Source organism: Macrotis lagotis, chromosome X (genome assembly GCF_037893015.1).
Source record: "Macrotis lagotis isolate mMagLag1 chromosome X, bilby.v1.9.chrom.fasta, whole genome shotgun sequence".
Lineage (NCBI taxonomy): Eukaryota > Metazoa > Chordata > Mammalia > Peramelemorphia > Peramelidae > Macrotis > Macrotis lagotis.
The window spans coordinates 235,598,082-235,615,645 of NC_133666.1; positions in this window are offsets into that span (position 1 = coordinate 235,598,082).

Sequence of the window (17,564 nt, forward strand, 5' to 3'; positions counted from 1 at the left end):
ATTTGAAAGGTGAACAATCAATGACTTGTAGATTATAAAAGCACATATATGTGTGTATACATGCATATATATGTGTGTGTGTGTGTGTGTGTGTGTGTGTGCGTGTATGTATGTACAGACACATAAGCCTTTGGCCACTCTCATTTTTTTATATAAAACCTCATTTCCCACTTTACTTTTTCCTCTCTATGTTCACTTTTAGAGTTAACTTCAACATGCATCAAAGTATGTGATAATTTGCTTTTTAGTAACTTACCAAATTTTCACTGAATTTCTCTACATTATCTTCTGCGACACAATTAAATGAGTTCCACTGACTCCTTTATTTTTCCCTCCAAGAAGAATCAGTGTACCACCTCTTCATTCATCTGTAACTTCTTGAAGTTTTCAAGCTTCATTTATATTGAGAGCATCAATATTTATGTGGTTCATTTCCCCCACACTTTATCAATTCACTGGTTGTTGGACAAAGATCTCCCATTTAAAGTGCCAATAATTAAATTGATATTAATTCAATGATCTATAAACTATGTGATTCTTTGCTTTTTTTTTATCCACCACTCTACAGAAAACAGAAAAGCCTGGGTAGGACAAAGGGATATTTTTCTTTATTTCATGGGTGACTGTGATCAAAAAATCAAGTCCTTAGCCACCAACTTAAAGATGATGAACCTCTCTGGATTGAACTAGGTTGATCCTAGGACAGCAGATACAGTTTACAACTAGGACTATACTCACAGCTTTTCCAGCAAATTCCAGTAGAAGCCAGGGTTTAATATTTCTTGAAAACCTTTTGAGAATCTAGGGTCATCTTCAAACCAAGAAGAGTAACTGGGGTAGTCCACATAGAGAAAAAGTAGAAAGTGATAGTTGTGGAATTACAGTCCTGTACAGTCTTCTGTTTAAAATGCCAATAGTTTTATCTGGTCTATTTCCTGAATTTTGCACCATGTAGCTGTTTGTTTAGCCTAAGATATATCCTGGGGCTACATGACCATTAAAGAGACCAATGACCATGGGCTAATAGGAGCAAAGGAATCACTGGGATATATTGAAAACAAGTCAATAATGACCGTGAGGGTGCTTGAATCATGTCATGCAAAAACTGATTGAAGAAAAGGGGAATGTCTAGACAAGATACAGTTGACTAGATGCTGAGCAACAGGTCAGATGTCTCTTAAGTCCCTAAAAAGGGAGGCTGGAGCTGCAGAAAATCTTGATCTTTAGAGTTTTAAACTGAAGTAAGGGAGTAAGCTGATTATGTAACTGCACTAAGTTTAGCATCAATATGGTAAACCCCATCTGCCAAAGTCAGAAATAGAGCAGCCAAATATTATGTTGGTCTGCAGTGAGATCCCAGGCCAGATGTAACCATTGAACTTCCAGCCTTGGACAATGTACAGAGACATCCTTAAAATAAATAACTAAAGATTTTACAGGTGGCAGAGTTAGTGAAAGGAAGCTAATAGCTATCTTCAATTATTGAAGTGTTTTAATTGGGACTCTGACTTTGCTAAGTCACTAAGAGTAATAATCATATTAATTAATTCAACAGCCATTAAGAATCTACTTTGTGCAAAGCACTCAGCTTTGAATACATAATAGCTTTCACTTACATAGTGTTTTAAAGTTAACAAGTATTTTATATACAGTATCTTATTTGGGTCCTGTAACTTGAGGAAAAGCTAGGTGGGATAGGTGGTGCTTTACCCTCGGGTGGAGAATTTAAAAAGCAGGCATAGCTTTTCCCACCACCCACATTACTCCATGAGTACTGACCTCTTCCACGAGTACTCTTCCTCTCTTGGCCATCTCTTAGGCAGGAGTGATGATAATAATAATGACAAAATTAATAGCTAGCATTTATATAGGGCTTTAAAATTTGCAAAGAGTTTTAGAACTACCACTGATATGATAATAATAATAATAACAATAATAATAATAATAATAACAACAACAAACAACTTCTTCCCTACTTTCAGCAACATAAAACGTTTCCAGTGTCCCATGGAGACTTGGGAAGGAGTAGTAATAATAATGATGAAATTAATAGCTAGCACTTATATAAGATTTTAAGGTTTGCAAAAAACTTTAGAAAGATTACTCATTTGATAATATTAATATTATTATTAATAATAATGTAATTCTTCCTCACTTTCAGCAGTATAAAACCTTCCCAGTGTTCCATGGGGTGATTCTTCTCTAGTCAACACACTCTGTACCATTAGAGGTATAGAAACATTCATAGATGATCCCTGCCCTCCCCATTTCTCACTTGAAACTGAAATTATTACTTACTATGGCCCAGCTCACAACCTTGTGAGGTAGAATAGGCATTATTATTCATTAATATGAATGAGGAAAATGGAGACCAAAAAAAATTAAGAGATTGAACCAATGAAGAAATTTTAGAAGGAAGACAACTAAGAAGTCATCCAATCTTATAGCTTTGTTTTATAGATGAGAAAACTGAAGCTCAGAGAAAATAAGTGGCTTGCCTAGGATGTTTACAACTTAGGTTTTTCTTATTCTAGGGTCAGGATTATATTATATAGTTTGCATTATGCTACTCATTCCTTTCCCAACTATTTTCTGATCTTGCTGTGCTTTCTTACTGCAACTCAAATTCCTTCTTCTTCAGGATCTTCCTGGAATGGCCTTCAGTGCTTTGGACTTTATCAATCAGGAACATTCTGACTCTGTTCTCCCATTGGTTTCCTCTGGATCAGCTTCCATTTTGGTGATGGGCTCAAGCTTGCCGTGTCTTATTCTCCTCCTGTATTTGGACTTATCCAGACCTTGCTCCCATGACTCAACAGCCTTCTCATCCTAGAATTTCTCTCAGCACCTAGAGCCTTCTCACCCTGGAACATCCATCATACTAGCTTCCTTCTCCCATGAGTGAATTATTTGGGAGACTCCATTTTGAGTATAGAGCCCCTCACGGTTGTGTTTCTTATTCTCCCAGATTTAACCACCATAATTCATCTGCCTTCCCACCCTAGAACATCCCTGAGATCCTGGGTTGGAACATTTAATCACTAACTTTCATACCCTTATACCACCTTTTCTCTATTACTCCTTTTCACCTTTCTTTTATATATTGTCTTCTCCCATTCTATTATAAATTCTTTGAGGAACTGTTATTCTTTTTGCTGATATTTTTAAACTCAAGCACATAGTGAATTGCTTGTTGACTATCTACCTTCTATTTAACTTTCTGATGATTTCTAATCAGGGTTCACTCACAAGTTCTTTGAGTCTAAAGCAAATATTGAGCACCATGGAATGAGGGGTTTGATTGATTATTCTCTAATGTTTCTTTGGATTCTAATAATTCTTTAATTTTAATTTTACCCAAGATCTGTGGGAAGAAAAAAAATGAATAAAAGTGAAGAGGGGGTGGGAGTCAGACCTGAGTAACTTGCAAAGTATCTGTAGAGATTTCTTAAATCTCATTTAGGACATTGAAAATTCTTTCCCTGAGTGGACAAATAAATGGACCAACTTTACAACATTCCAAAACTTTCCGTGCTCTGAGGTGACCTCCCTCAAGGTCCAAAATTAATTTAATAATAAGCATTTAAAATAGAAAAGGCCATACTACCCAAGTATTACTTTTCTGCCCTCTTCAAAGTGTAGATATAGCAATTAGACCAGTGCTGATTAGATACTATTCATCCAGAAATCTTTACTATTGGTTTGAATCCATTGATATACTCTTCAAGTACCACCTCTTCTGACTCAATTTAGCCACATATTTTGACATCTAGATTGGAAGTAGAGAAGGTCTGCTGCCCTTGAGTTTTTTTTTTTTTTTATTAAAATAGAACTAATCAACTGGGTTAGTCACTGGCAAAAAAGCATGAAAGACAAATTCAAATTCACATTGAGCTGTTTCCAGATGTTCCTTTTCAAGGGCTCCTGCTGAAATCTTTTTAATTTCCATAAACCTTAAACAAGCCACCAGTTGACTTTCAGATGACCTCTAGGTAATGGAAAAAGGTAAAGGTGATTTGACTGTACAATTACATAAGCCTAGAAAATGTGCTTTATCTTGTTTTGTAGTTCTATTGATTTTTAGCAGGGACCAGAGGAAATGCTAGTTTAAGCAGGGACTTCAGAAAGAGTCACAGCAGAAAGAAAAGAGACACAACTTTAGCATATTGGATTTATACCTTCATTCAGATTTTATGTATAAGACATCAGATAATAATCTATTTTTGTGCTACCCACATTATCTCATTTGAGATAGAAGTAGAGTAATTCTCATTTTGCATACTAGAAAACTGCAGCTTGAAGAGGTTAAGTTACTAAGAGTAGCAAAGCTATCTTATGAAGGCGTTGGAACTTAAATCCAGGTCTTCTAGATTCCAGCTCAATGCTTTTTTCCCTTCACTGTTCATTATTACTTTTTGAATGTGTGAAGGGTTTATCGATTTCATTATGTTCATTTGGGAACTTGATTTCAACTTCTTGGGAAGTATATAGATGCCCATTAATACCTCTTGACAGGGTTAAAGATTTTTATGTCCTGGACCTATGTAGCTGTCCTTGCATTCATAACTCATTAAGGACTAGTGATTAAACTTCAACATGCAGATCTGATTTGACTGGCCTTCACTACCATTATTTAGAACCAAACCTTTGCTGGGGAACTTTGAGGGAGCAGAGATGAATACCTTAAAGTATTTAGATTTGTAAAGGAATCTAGAAATTTTAGAACCCAATCTCTTAGTTTAAAAAAAGAGGAAATTGAAGCCTATAGAAATTTAGTCTCTTGCCCATACAATACAATACATATTCATATAGCTGATAGATATCTAAGGCAGATTTGAACTAGTCTTCCTGATTTCAACTTGTTCATTCTAGATACTGTATAACCTAACTGTCTCAACAGGTAGAGAACAAATCACAACAAAGCTAAAAAGGCAGGAACAGTGGAGAAATCTTAACTTAGGCACCCCGCCCTCAACTATGCCCCGATAATCAACAGCTGTTAATGATGGTCTGGAAAAAGGATGGGCCAGATTGGAGTTTGAAATCTTTCAAATGCTCTCAATCACATGATTAAAAACTAATAGAGAGAGAGAGACAATAAAGGAGACTCTCCAGGAAGGGATGGAGACATATATGGAATTTTCTGGCAATACTAAGTTCTGAGCAATATTAAGTGACTTCCTTTCTTTAAGAAGTAAAACAAGAGAGAACTGAAGAAAGTTTTTTTTTTCAAAATGATAATGTGGTCCTAGAGCTAGAAAAACAGCAAAGGACTGATAAATAATTTTTGAGAAATAAAATCAGAGCTTTTCTTTATATTACTAGTATGAGTTATTCAAATAGGGAAAGTCCGACGGTTATGGAGTTGCCTCTTTAAAAACCCTAAGTTCATTTTCATTCCAGACAGCATAGAAACTCAGAAGGTAGCACAATTATTCACGAAACCTAAATATTAAATGAAATGCGAGGATCTCTCTCTCTCTCTCTCTCTCTCTCTCTCTCTCTCTCTCTCTCTCTCTCTCAACACATTTGTCTTCCAATCAGAAAAATCTAAACCTTTAAAGGAATATCTTAATGCAGGAAACTTATGTAATTAACATGTGCATTACTTCTTCAAGCAGATATTGGTGGACTCCTGAGGGCAGGAAGGGTTCACATACATAGGTTTGTTTGCCCCATAACATCTCTCTCTCTCTCTCTCTCTCTCTCTCTCTCTCTCTCTCTCTCTCTCTCTCTCTCTCTCTCCTCTCTTTCATATTTCACTCTGCTTCAATATCTCTGAAAGATAACCTTAACAGAACTTATAAAAAGGAGTTGTCAATCTTTGCTGAATTATGAGTAAGAATGGTATTGAAACCACTTTATTTGAGATCTAGTGTGTCCACCAACTGAGACTGCTTGATTCAATCAAAAAAATCAATAGTAGGTAGTATGAAAAAGATAAATTATTTCAACACTGGGAAAAATATTCTGAAAAGATGGATCCTAGAGGTTCTAAACAAGCAGGAAATTTCTAGAATACCTTTAAGCAGCAAAAGGAGAACTGAGTTGTTTCAGAGAAAGAAATCAGGTAAAGTCATTAACTTTTCAGACATCTCGGAGCAGAAGATCTAGAATGAGGAAAGTCCTAAGAAAAGACCAATTCTTTCCCATCTTCCCTTTTCAATGTCTATCTATACAAAATCACTGTAATGTATTTTATGGTTTCATTCTCTAAACATTTGTTGCTTTCTAAATTTTGACTCAACAACAAAGAAATCAGAAGTTACCTAGAGACAGATATAAATATAAGATTAGAGAGCCTAATCCCTGTCCAATTGTTAAGAATTTTTTTTCTAACTGGAAATTAGAGTAACTATGACTGAACTCAAGACAATTCATTTAAAATAAACTCCCTAACATAAAAAAGGTAACCAAGTGAACTTTGGGGACTATCACATGACCCACTAGGGTTAAAACAAGAAAACTGTCAGAGAAAGATGTGACATATGAATGAGTCCAGAAAATCATGGACACAGGAGATGCTCTCAGTCTTCTCACTTTCATTTTAATGGGCATGTTCATACCCCCAAAGAGAAAGGAAGTCAAAGTACCAAGTCTCATCTCCCTGTTATCTCAACAAGTCAGCCAGGGACCTTGATCAACCCACTAGAGGTAGATGTGAGAATATTCAAAATATATGCTCTAAATATATGATGCCATGGAAAACAAGACAGGAAAAATCAATGGATTGGATCCAGTATATATAGAATAGGAATGTCCAAAATCCATTGCAATTGTGAGGGCAGAGCTAAAGGAAGTAGAACATCAATTTAAGGGATTAATTTATAACCTGTCTTAAGGATTGTGAGATATTAAAGGTATGGAAAAATATGAATTTGATTGAGAAAACATCAAAAACTACTAAATTATGCTAAAGTATGTGCTTATTCTCACATCCATAGCAAAGGGATAATAAAATTTCATGACCTATACTTCTACAAGAAAAGTGAGACAAGGAAAAACGAAACACTCTCAAGAATGAAAGTCTGCCATGATAAAAAATAATTCAAATGAGAATGAAAAGGGGGAGTTGTCTAAAGAGCCTGATATTTATACACAGAAAACTTGGATTTTTTTCAAAGATTCATAGCAGGAGGAAGCAAGCACTAATCGAAAATGATGATAGACAATGTTTACCATGGAAATAATGTAAAGACTAACAGAATGCCTTCTGTGGGGAGTGGGGGAGGGAAGTAAGAATGGGGGAAAATTGTAAAACTCAAAATAAATAAAATCTTTCTTTAAAAAAGAAAATGATGATAGAATTATAAATTTATAAGCTATGAATTTGTAAGCATTTACAGATAGGAAAACAGAGGATAGAATAGTTAAGTGACACTTGCAGAGTAACATAACTTTGAAATGTTTGAGGCAGAATATGGACCCATTATAATACCTTGCCACCAGTATATGATCCTGTAAGGATAATTTTAAGAAAACTAAATCTCATCTTAAGGTAAAACTCCTGAGGAAAACAAAAGATAAGACAAATAATTTCTAAATTCTATGCAGGGTGTGGGGGGGTACTGCTGGGGGTATTTGTGATTATAATGACAAATAACAGGAAGAAGGAAGGACTGTTTGCCTTTTTTGGCCACTATTTACTTAGCCATAGAGAATACTCTTTGGAACAGAAAGGGCAAAATGTTTTTTTTTTTTCAAAAAAAGAATCTAAAGCCAAAATAAGTAGGAGAATATAAGTGAACACATAGATGTGAGGGGGTAAACTTAAGTCTCATGCCAAAGTTCACTGCACTACATTATAGGCTACTGAAAAAAACAAAACAGATGTGACCTCTGGGTCATTTTGAGTCCTCTTTAGAAAGATCAGAGGAAAATAGTAGAAGTGCTCCAAAGCTGGAGGAGAAAAAAGGATTCACAATTTCAGAAAAATTAAGAAGGCAGTCTGCAAAGTCTAGGCCATTAAATTTGATTTTGATAGTTGGCAAAAATTTTAAAAAACTTTTAAAAATATTTTTAACATGTAAATCAAAAAAATAGTCAAAGAATCACCAAAAAATGTTATAGCAAATTGCTCTCATTTTATTTTTTGACAAAATTATTACATCAGGAAAAACTATAAACATAATGTACTTAGATTTTAGTATATCATGATTATCAAATTGTAGTTAATACAAACCAATGAAAAAGAATTAATGTGATGGGTTGAAGAGACAAAATCTAAAAAGAAAATTTTAACATTAGATTGAATCTAAAAAGATGAAAACATTTTATACTTATATTCACAAAATTGAATTCACAAGTAAAAAATAAGGGAAGCATAACTCTGCAATAGGAGTTTTAGTAGGTTACAATCTCTATGTATCAACAGCATTACATATTCCCAAAAGTTAATGAAATATTAACCTTAAAAAGAGAAGCATTAGTGTACTGAACCAGGAAACAGGTGAACCTGATTTATTCAGTGTTTGACCACTCTGCATTATTCTAGATTTTTTTTTGTTTTTCTTTGTTTTGAGTGACACATTTCAAGAAAAAAATGAGTAAGTTGGAGAATGAAAGGCAATCAGTATGATGAGGTCTCTCAAGGTCATTCCAAATGAAAATTATTTCAAAGAAATGAGAATGTTAATCCTGCATAAATGAAGATTTAGGGAGGGGCATCATCATCATCATAATTTTCAGTCATAATTACATTACTAATGAAAGCTGACACAGTGCTTTATCTAATTTGATAGTGTAGTTGTCTTCAATGGATAAAATGGTTATCACATGAAAGAAGTATTAGGCTTGTTCTGCCTGGTGAAAAGAGAAGTAAAAAGGAGAAAAAAAATAGGTTAGATTAGGAAACAATTCTCCAAGCAAGAGGGGTTATTTAAAAATTGGAATCAGCTGCTTTGGGAATCTTTGGGTTCCATCTCACTTTTGCTTTTTCTTTAAGCAAAAGATAGATGAGTTATTTTTGGTTTATTATAGTATAGATTTTTATTCAGATATTCATTGGACTAGATAGATTCTGAACTGAGATCCCTTTCAATTCTGAAACTCAGTGATGATTCTGGTTATATTAGGTGCTAGACTATTTATTTTTACAATATGAGATAGAAGAAGAGTACTAAATCTGAATTTGGGTGACTTGAATTTAAGTTCTGATGCTGACATGAAACTAAGGAATTGAAATTTGACAAATGTGTCTCAGAGCAAATTTCTTCATCTATATAATAAAGATAATGACATTTATAAGATCATTATCATTCCCTCATCTAAATGTTCTCATGGGAATGATGACAGATAGATACATAGATAAAAATATATAAGTAGAGAGAGATGATACAAATGTGATACAGAATCAATAATAAATTTATTATACAACTTCAAATAATTTATTTACATATGTATTATTGTTTGCTGTAGCTGTTGTTAGTCATTCATTCTCAAAGAGAACCATGACATCAGGGAGGTGATGCCATGACATGTAAGTGAGTTGGATTTCAGTGAGCGGGTGCCATGCTAAGTTACCAGTCTCACGTTTTTCTCTGGAGTTATGAAACAACAGGATTTAGTTAATTATTGAATGGATGAGGAACAAGGGAAAGAAGTGTCTGAAAATACTCTGCACCTTATTATTTGTGTAATTTTGGGCAAGTCATTTTCCTCATCTGTAAAATGAGCAATGGTTACTGGGATCCCTTGAAAATATAAATCTAATATCCTAGGATCCTATGACAACTTGAGTAACTAGGTTCCAGTAGCAGATATAGATCAGAATGATTGGAGATGACCCTCAATACAGAGGGAGGCCTTGGCCTTTTTAAGTTAATGTCTTTCCCAAGGTCTCAGTTATGAGTATCAGTATGAACATATGAATCATACTTACACTCTCATTATAATTCCTTCCCTATAACCCTTTATGGAAGATTATATGCTTATTGTATATGTATATATGTGTGTGTAATTATGATGATGATGATGATGATGATGATGATGTGTGTGTGTGTGTGTGTGTGTGTGTGTGTGTGTGTGTGTGTATAGATAAGCACAGTCAGGGAGTAGATAAAAACAAGTCTAGAAGAGCAATGGGAGAACACCAACATTGCCTCACCAAAAGATTCCTTTGCTTCATATCTAATGGACTCCAGCAATATTGGGGTTTCTCTTTTCTGTATATCAGGACCTAGGGAGCTGTAACCCTCGATGTATGTTTTTTTCTGCACTGGAAAAGATCTATAAAACTACCCTGATACAATCATTCCTGGCTCTTAGCTCTCACTTTACCATTATTCTTCAAAGTCAAAGTCCCAACTCCTTCTCCAGCCCTATTCTATTTGCATCTGAACTAAGAAAAACCAGACGTCATATAGATGAAAATACCTACAAATCTGTCCAGTTGTCAAAATCCCCAATTCTTTTTAGCCTCTGAGCTAAGTAAGGTTACTACAATAATGTAACATATACATTAAAGCTTATATAATTATTGTATCAGAAACTGTTGTGCAAACTGTTGTCACTCAGCTGACAAATTAATTTTCCTAAAAATCAGGTCTGGTTATTTTATGCCCCCTATTCTAGTGGATCCATTTTATCTAAAGGATCAAATGTGCAATCCTCTGTTTGGATGTTAAAGCTCTTCTAACCTGTAACCAACCACCTTTGCAATCTTCTTCATCTTGCTCTTCTCTACATTCTCTGCAATTCAGCAATACTGGTATCCTTGCTGACCTTTTTCAACTCCGTATTTTTTTTTACTGGCTCTCCCCAAGTCTAGAATGTTCCACCTCCTGGATTCCTTAGCTTTTCTCAGGTCCTGTCTAAAATCTCACTTCTCTAAGATTTCTTTCCCTATCTCCCTTAGTGACCATCCCTTTAAGTTCATTTCCAATTTATCTTGTCTAAATCCCATTTGTACTTAGTTGTTTGCCTATCATCTCTCCCATTTTACTTTGAGCTCTTCAGAAGTTTCTGTTTGTGTTTGTTTTTATGTTTCTATTTGCACCCCCCCTTTTAAAATCATCAATGCTTAGCATAGTACCCACATAGAGTTGACACTGATTAAATGTTTGTTGATGTATTGGATTTTTTTGGCTTCTAAGTCCTCAGATAGAATCCTAGCTGTTTCCTTTAGTCATTTCTGAATGTTAATTTTATATCCAATCTTGAGAGCCATATTGCTCAGTGAAAATAAATGAAAAATTTACTAGTTTGTGACCTGTGTATACCCACAAAGAGCTAAGAATTTTTGAGAGGAATTACATAAGAGGTAGGAAAGTTTGTGGAACATTAAAGTTTTAACCTAGTTCATCTTTCTAAATAGGACTATAGATACACTGTACTAAACTGATGAACTTCTACAGAAGGACAGATGTCAGGGGAATGCTATGAGAATAAAATGAGATAATAGATGGAATGCTTCTTTCAAAGTTAAAGGATTCAATAAATACAATATTAAGCAAAATTCAATATCAAGATAAATAAAATTTTATTTGCTAGTCAGTTAATAACCAGATTTTTTATATTTACCTTATCCTAAGCATTAAAATATAAAACCACTTTACTGCTTTTATTTATCACTTCTATTACACTCACCAGATATGTGTTTTTTAATCTAAGTATTATGTTTCCCCTAATTCTAGGAGATCAATATTTTAATGGTACAAACCATAAATCACCCTTTGATGATTTATGGTTTATGCTGTTAACTATTGGACTATAAACACTGATATATCACGGTGGTTGCTGGTGGGGTATTCTTGGGTGTAACATTAATGGACAAAATCTGAATTCTATTTCTTTATTCTTTCCCTTTTTATCTTTCTTATTTTGTTTCTTTCTCTCCCAAACTCATCATAATTGCTATCATAAAGTAAAAAAATTTCTTGTAAGCTTTTGCAATATACTACACTACTTGGAGATAAAAGGCACTCTACCTGTCCTGTCTTAAATTGCTATCTAAATTGCTATCTAAAAATACAGCATGTACACATAAAAAAATAAGTAATAATGCAGAGCAATATAATGCAATACAACAAATGGGTGGTAATCATAGTAAGAACTTATGGAAAAAATAAAAAGAGATCATTTTGTCCTAGGACTGTTGAAAAAAGCTTCAGAAGAGAAGGAATTTGAAAATGTAAGATGTAGAGGCACTGAGTTTGCGTTCTGGTCAGAAAAATACTCATATACACATGCATGCACATGAACAAGCACAGGTATACATACATGCAGTAGACAAGGAAGATTGTGGATGTTATTACAAAATCTAAATCGTAAAAATGCATAATCAGAAGGAAAACTGACCTGCATATGGAAAATATTGGAAAATATCATTTATCCACATGTTCTCTACTCTAATTTGGCATCATTGGTCATTACAAGCTTGAAATCTTAGCTTAATTCAATGTAAGTCAGAAAATATTTTTAGTACCTGTATATGGAGGTACTTAGGGCAATACAATGACAAGCAGTTTCCAACTGAATAGAAGCTTTGAGACCTTATAGACAGTCTTTTAAAATGTAATGTTCTGCAGCATTACTAATATTAAACAAGATTTTTCTTATCCTTTGAGATCTTACAGTCTAGTAGAAGCCTATCACCTAGGAGTTATTTCATTGCTTTTTTGAAATATTTTTCAACTACCATATTTCCTCATGTATAAGACATACCTTAATTTGGGGACTCAAAATTTGGAAAAAATTACATAAAATTATTAAACTCAAATTTTATTTATCATCAAATTTAAGGACCTTCTGCTTATAGCTTTCAGGCATCTTTTGGGCAAGTCTGGTGTGTGGATGCCTGCTTAGTCCATTCTGTTTCATGAACATGAAGCACCAAATATGTCCTCCTTTAAAACCAGTCACTTCTTTTTCATCAGCAATTCTTCTTGCCTCATGATGAACCATCTTTGTGGACACAGGAATTCCACGTGCCCTTTGCTCTTCAATCTATAACTTCAATTTCCTCTCCATATCAGGCCATTTTGCTCACTTGACCCTCCTAGCCTTCTCCTGTGTGGTCTTTTTAGTAGGGTTTCTTCTTCCCCTAGGCAGTTGAAGGAGGACCAAACTGACCTTCAGCAGCAGAATTTCCATTCACTTGTGCAAACTGGATCTCTTGAACTTGAATTCAGCACTGGAGGAATATTCTCTGAGTCATTTCTGGATAGAATGTAGCAAGATGTAACCAAAATGTGAAAAAAAAATGGACACAAAGACAACAAACGCAAAAAGTGGGAAATGCAAGTAAAAAAAATCCACAACCACTGTATAAGATGCTTCCAGTTTTTAGACCCCGATTTTTTTTGGAAAAATGGTGGGCCTTATACATGGAGAAATATGGTATTCTCTAAAATTCAAGAGTGAAGAAGAAAATCTTTGTAATGTGCTAAGGATCTTTGCCAAGAAAACCCCAAATAGGATCATGAAGAGTCAGATGTTACTCAAATGAATAATAACATTTCTCTCAAATACTTCATCATAGTCTTAAATATTATTATTAAAATCCATTATTATTATTAAACCAGAGAAATTTGAGTTTAATGAAGAGCAAGGAAAAATGTTCAGATCTATAGAAGATTGCTGTTTTTACTGCTGCTGCTTTGACCACAGACAATCATGAAACATTTACGGGCTGAGGGTTAGAAGAGTTAGAAAATGCATCAGTCTAGGAAGTGCTATACCAATGAAATCCTGGATCTTTTCAAGAATTCCTCTATTACAGTATTAGACAGGACTTTATCACTCATAATATATAATTAGACTATTGATGTAACTATTGAATTGGGTTCCAGGGTAAAACAGTCAAGGAGAAAGATATAAACAGAAATTATACCTTTCCTGAAAAGAGGATCTGAATCTTTAGAAGGTTTCAATAATATCTCAAAAAAAATCTTCACTGGATTCTCCTGGCTGTTGTTTCTCTTTTTTCACTCTCTTTTTCCTCTGGCTTCTTTAGGGTGTCTCACCCCAAGACATTTCATCTCTCAGTTCATGTTTAAATTCTATCCTTCTTAATTTCTATTTCTTCACTTCCTCAGATTTAAACTAAAATGCTGCCTTCTAAAAGAAACCTTTCTTGATTTACTTTAATGCTAGTGCTTTCTCTCTGTGGATTATCTCTATTTAATCCTGCATATATCTTCTTTTTACCTAGTCATTGAGGGCTCCTTAATAGTTTCACCTGTATTCTCAGTGCTTAGTAGAGCTCAGGACATGCATCTAATAAATGTTTGCTGAGCCTTCATATGAAAAAGGAAGAAAGACTCTTGCTCCAAAAGACTCCAGTTTAGTATATTTAATTACATTATTATTCTAGAAATGTTCAAACAGGGATAATTCTAACATGAGACAAAAATTCCACAGGCATGAGCTGGTCGGGACAGATGATATCTGGAATTCAGATGGGACATAACAGGAGACCTGAAAAGGGATTCAGGATTTCCACTTATGAAGGTGTGTACATTTCATGAGTAATAAGGAGGGAAGAGGGAGAGCAATATAGAGGAGGGACTCTTATGGTTGAGTGACTTTTATTTATAAAGAAGCTTAGAGTAACTTTTTTTAACTTGAAAATAGACTTACTATGAATGTGCTGTGCCCTTATTTAGCTTTGCTCTGGTTGTCACGTGCGGGAAGAGTAAGTATAAGGAACATTTCAGAATGTTCTTTGGCCCATTTTTCTATCTTTTTTTTTAACTTCTTTGCATTAAGCCAAACAACGTATTGTCAAGAATATGCTGATTACTATAAAATATAGCAGAATCATTAGAAGTAAGTTTGTGCCTGCTTTTTTTCAGAACTGCACTTGATTTTAAGTATGACCTTAATAATTTTTGTGAACCTTATGAAATGAACGTGGGTATTCTAAAATCAGAATTATCTTTTAATTAGCATTACAGAAAAGGTTGTTTTTCTTGAAGTATTTTAAATACAGAAATGTGTTTTCTGCTTTTTTATATATGTATGTATACATTTAGATATATACATATACACAAATGAGTATTCGTTTGTGCATATATAGAAGTGTGTGTGTGTGTGTATATATATATATATATATATATATATATATATATATATCCATATTTATTCTGGAAAAAAGTAAAATGTCAAAAAGAGTTTTTAAATGAAATAGTTTTAGTATTTATAGAATGAGTTCATAAGTACAGCATTCTGCAATGTAGTCTTTCTTTATACAGACACCAGAGACTTCTGATATTAATCATTATTCATTCTCTTAAAAAGCATTTAGAATTCTTAGAGAATGTACTTAAGAGCTAAGTGTACAAATACAGACATATGCACACATGTGCTTACTTATATAGATGCATTCATACTATAAATAAGATTTAGCTTACTTTAAATACATTGTCTCTGCCTTAATGCAAAATGTAAAACAAGAAAGCTATAAAACTCTAGCATTATTGCCAAACCAAATTTATGTAAAGTGGCAAATTTGTAAATCATGAAGTGAAGAAGAAAGGAGAAGTAAAACCTTAAGCCAAATGTAAATTCTTTATAAGTAAGGACTCTCAGGTGAACTAACTGTGTGTAAGGACCTTTATCCATGCAGTTGAGACTGAGAGTCAATTATATTACTATGTCAAAAATTGGTATGCTTAAAAATATTTCACTGACCTAAGAAAAAAACAGAAAAATTTGAGGCAAGTCTAAAGCTGAGCAGTCCAAAAAAATTCACTGGAAACCTCCTCCTGCAAGTTATAGAGCTAAATAGCTTGCTTTATCCTCAAAAACTTGTATTAGGTGTTTGTGTCAAAATGTGAAATCTAAAAAACACTTTTCAGTGTTGATGAAATTGTATACATACACCAAAAATGGTTTAAGCAAAGGTGGCCTCACTAGAATATGCTCAAGATGGTTACTATAAAGGGCAGAACAGGGAAGCAACTTCAAAGATCATCTAGTCCAACTACATTTTCCTAATGGGTCAAGAAACTGAGACCCAGAAAGGTAAAATAACTAATTCACAGTAATGCAGGTGCTGTTAGAGGAAGGATTTGAATCCAAGTCTTAAGTCTAGACACCTTGCCACACTGCTTCCCATAAATGAGTTTTGCATTAGCTTTTAAGGAGTCTAAAAGCCTTAGTACTATAAAAGGCTCCTTGAGAAGCCCTTTCATCCCCCTTTCCACTTTATTTCTTTTTTGCCCCTTCTTACTGAGTTTATGAATAATAGTTATGTATATTGCATCTGGATGTTTCAGCAGCTTATCTGACACATTTACTTTTGAAGTCAATTCTTCTGATTCTAGATCTATGTAGGCTTTAAATATACTAATTCTGACATGAATTTTTTTCCATAGTTCTCTTTATATTTGTGAAGAAGACACACTATAGGTCACTGTAGGACAGGGAGCCTCCTGTTGTAAAACCCATTTCTGAAGGTGAAATTCCCCTAGGATTCCTTTGGGCCCCAAGTGAAAAATCTCAAATAGTTGTAACTAATCTAGTACTCTAAAATGGGAACCAGGCTTTACATCAAAAGTCATGAGAAGCTATGTTAAGAGTTGTAGAAACAAGTCTCATATGTTATGAGAAGTGTTTGTTCTTGGCACCTTATTTCAGTTCTTTCCATAGTCCAGTAGTTAACTCATTGCCAAAAAAAAACCCTAAAACCAAAACCTTGAGTCATTTCGAGAATTTTTTTAATTATTAAAACTTCCTATAACTGTATACACATAGTGGAGAAATGTCACTCCTTTTAGCTTCAGTTCCCTGGTTAATAAATCATTTGCCAATGTAGAAACATCCATTTTGGAATCCAGAGCTCTTTTCAGTATGATAGTATACGGTTTAAAAAAAAAAAGTTCATTTTCTCGGTTCATTGTGAGGAGAATAAAGGGAAGGAAGGGCTTTCGCAGGAATGGCCAAGGCTCTGATTTATTTTAATTGCTTCCTCTCAACTTCGGCAATAGCATTTTGGTGATGGTGTGTTTGTGAGTGTCTGTATGCTTGCATGGGTTATATTTTCTTTTTTTTTTTCTTTTTTTAGTGTTTTCCGAATAGTTAGAATTAATTCACACAAAGCCTGTCCCTTCATTCCCCGGTAGGACAGGAGGGCTCAGGGACGCCGTCCCTTCTGCCCGCCTCTGGGGACGGTGGGAGGCCGCTTCCCCTCTTCGGTCCTCTCTCTCCATCCCGGTCCTGCTCCTGGTGCAGGTCTGGCGTCGGCCAGGCCCGCGATCCCTAAGACAATAGCGCCGCTCGCAGCAGCCTGCGGAGAACAGAGCCGGGCCCAGAGCCGCGTCTTCGCCTCCCGAAGAACGGGGCAGACAGACAGACGTCTGTGGAGGTGGAGATACCTACCAGGCTCACCTCTTTCCCCCTTCCCCTCCTGGGCGTGGTGGAGGTGAAGAGTGGCGTGTGAGGGACGGTTGAAACGACTCTGGATAACTTCCAGGCACTCCTGCAAGCCACAGACTCCTGTACCCCCCCCCCCCAGTCCCCAGAACAGTTTGCTTTGGGCTGTGCTTCGTCCCCCGCTATTGACAACTCGGGTTTATTTGCTTGTAGCCAGCCCTGTGCCCACTCCAGCTCCACTCCTCCCG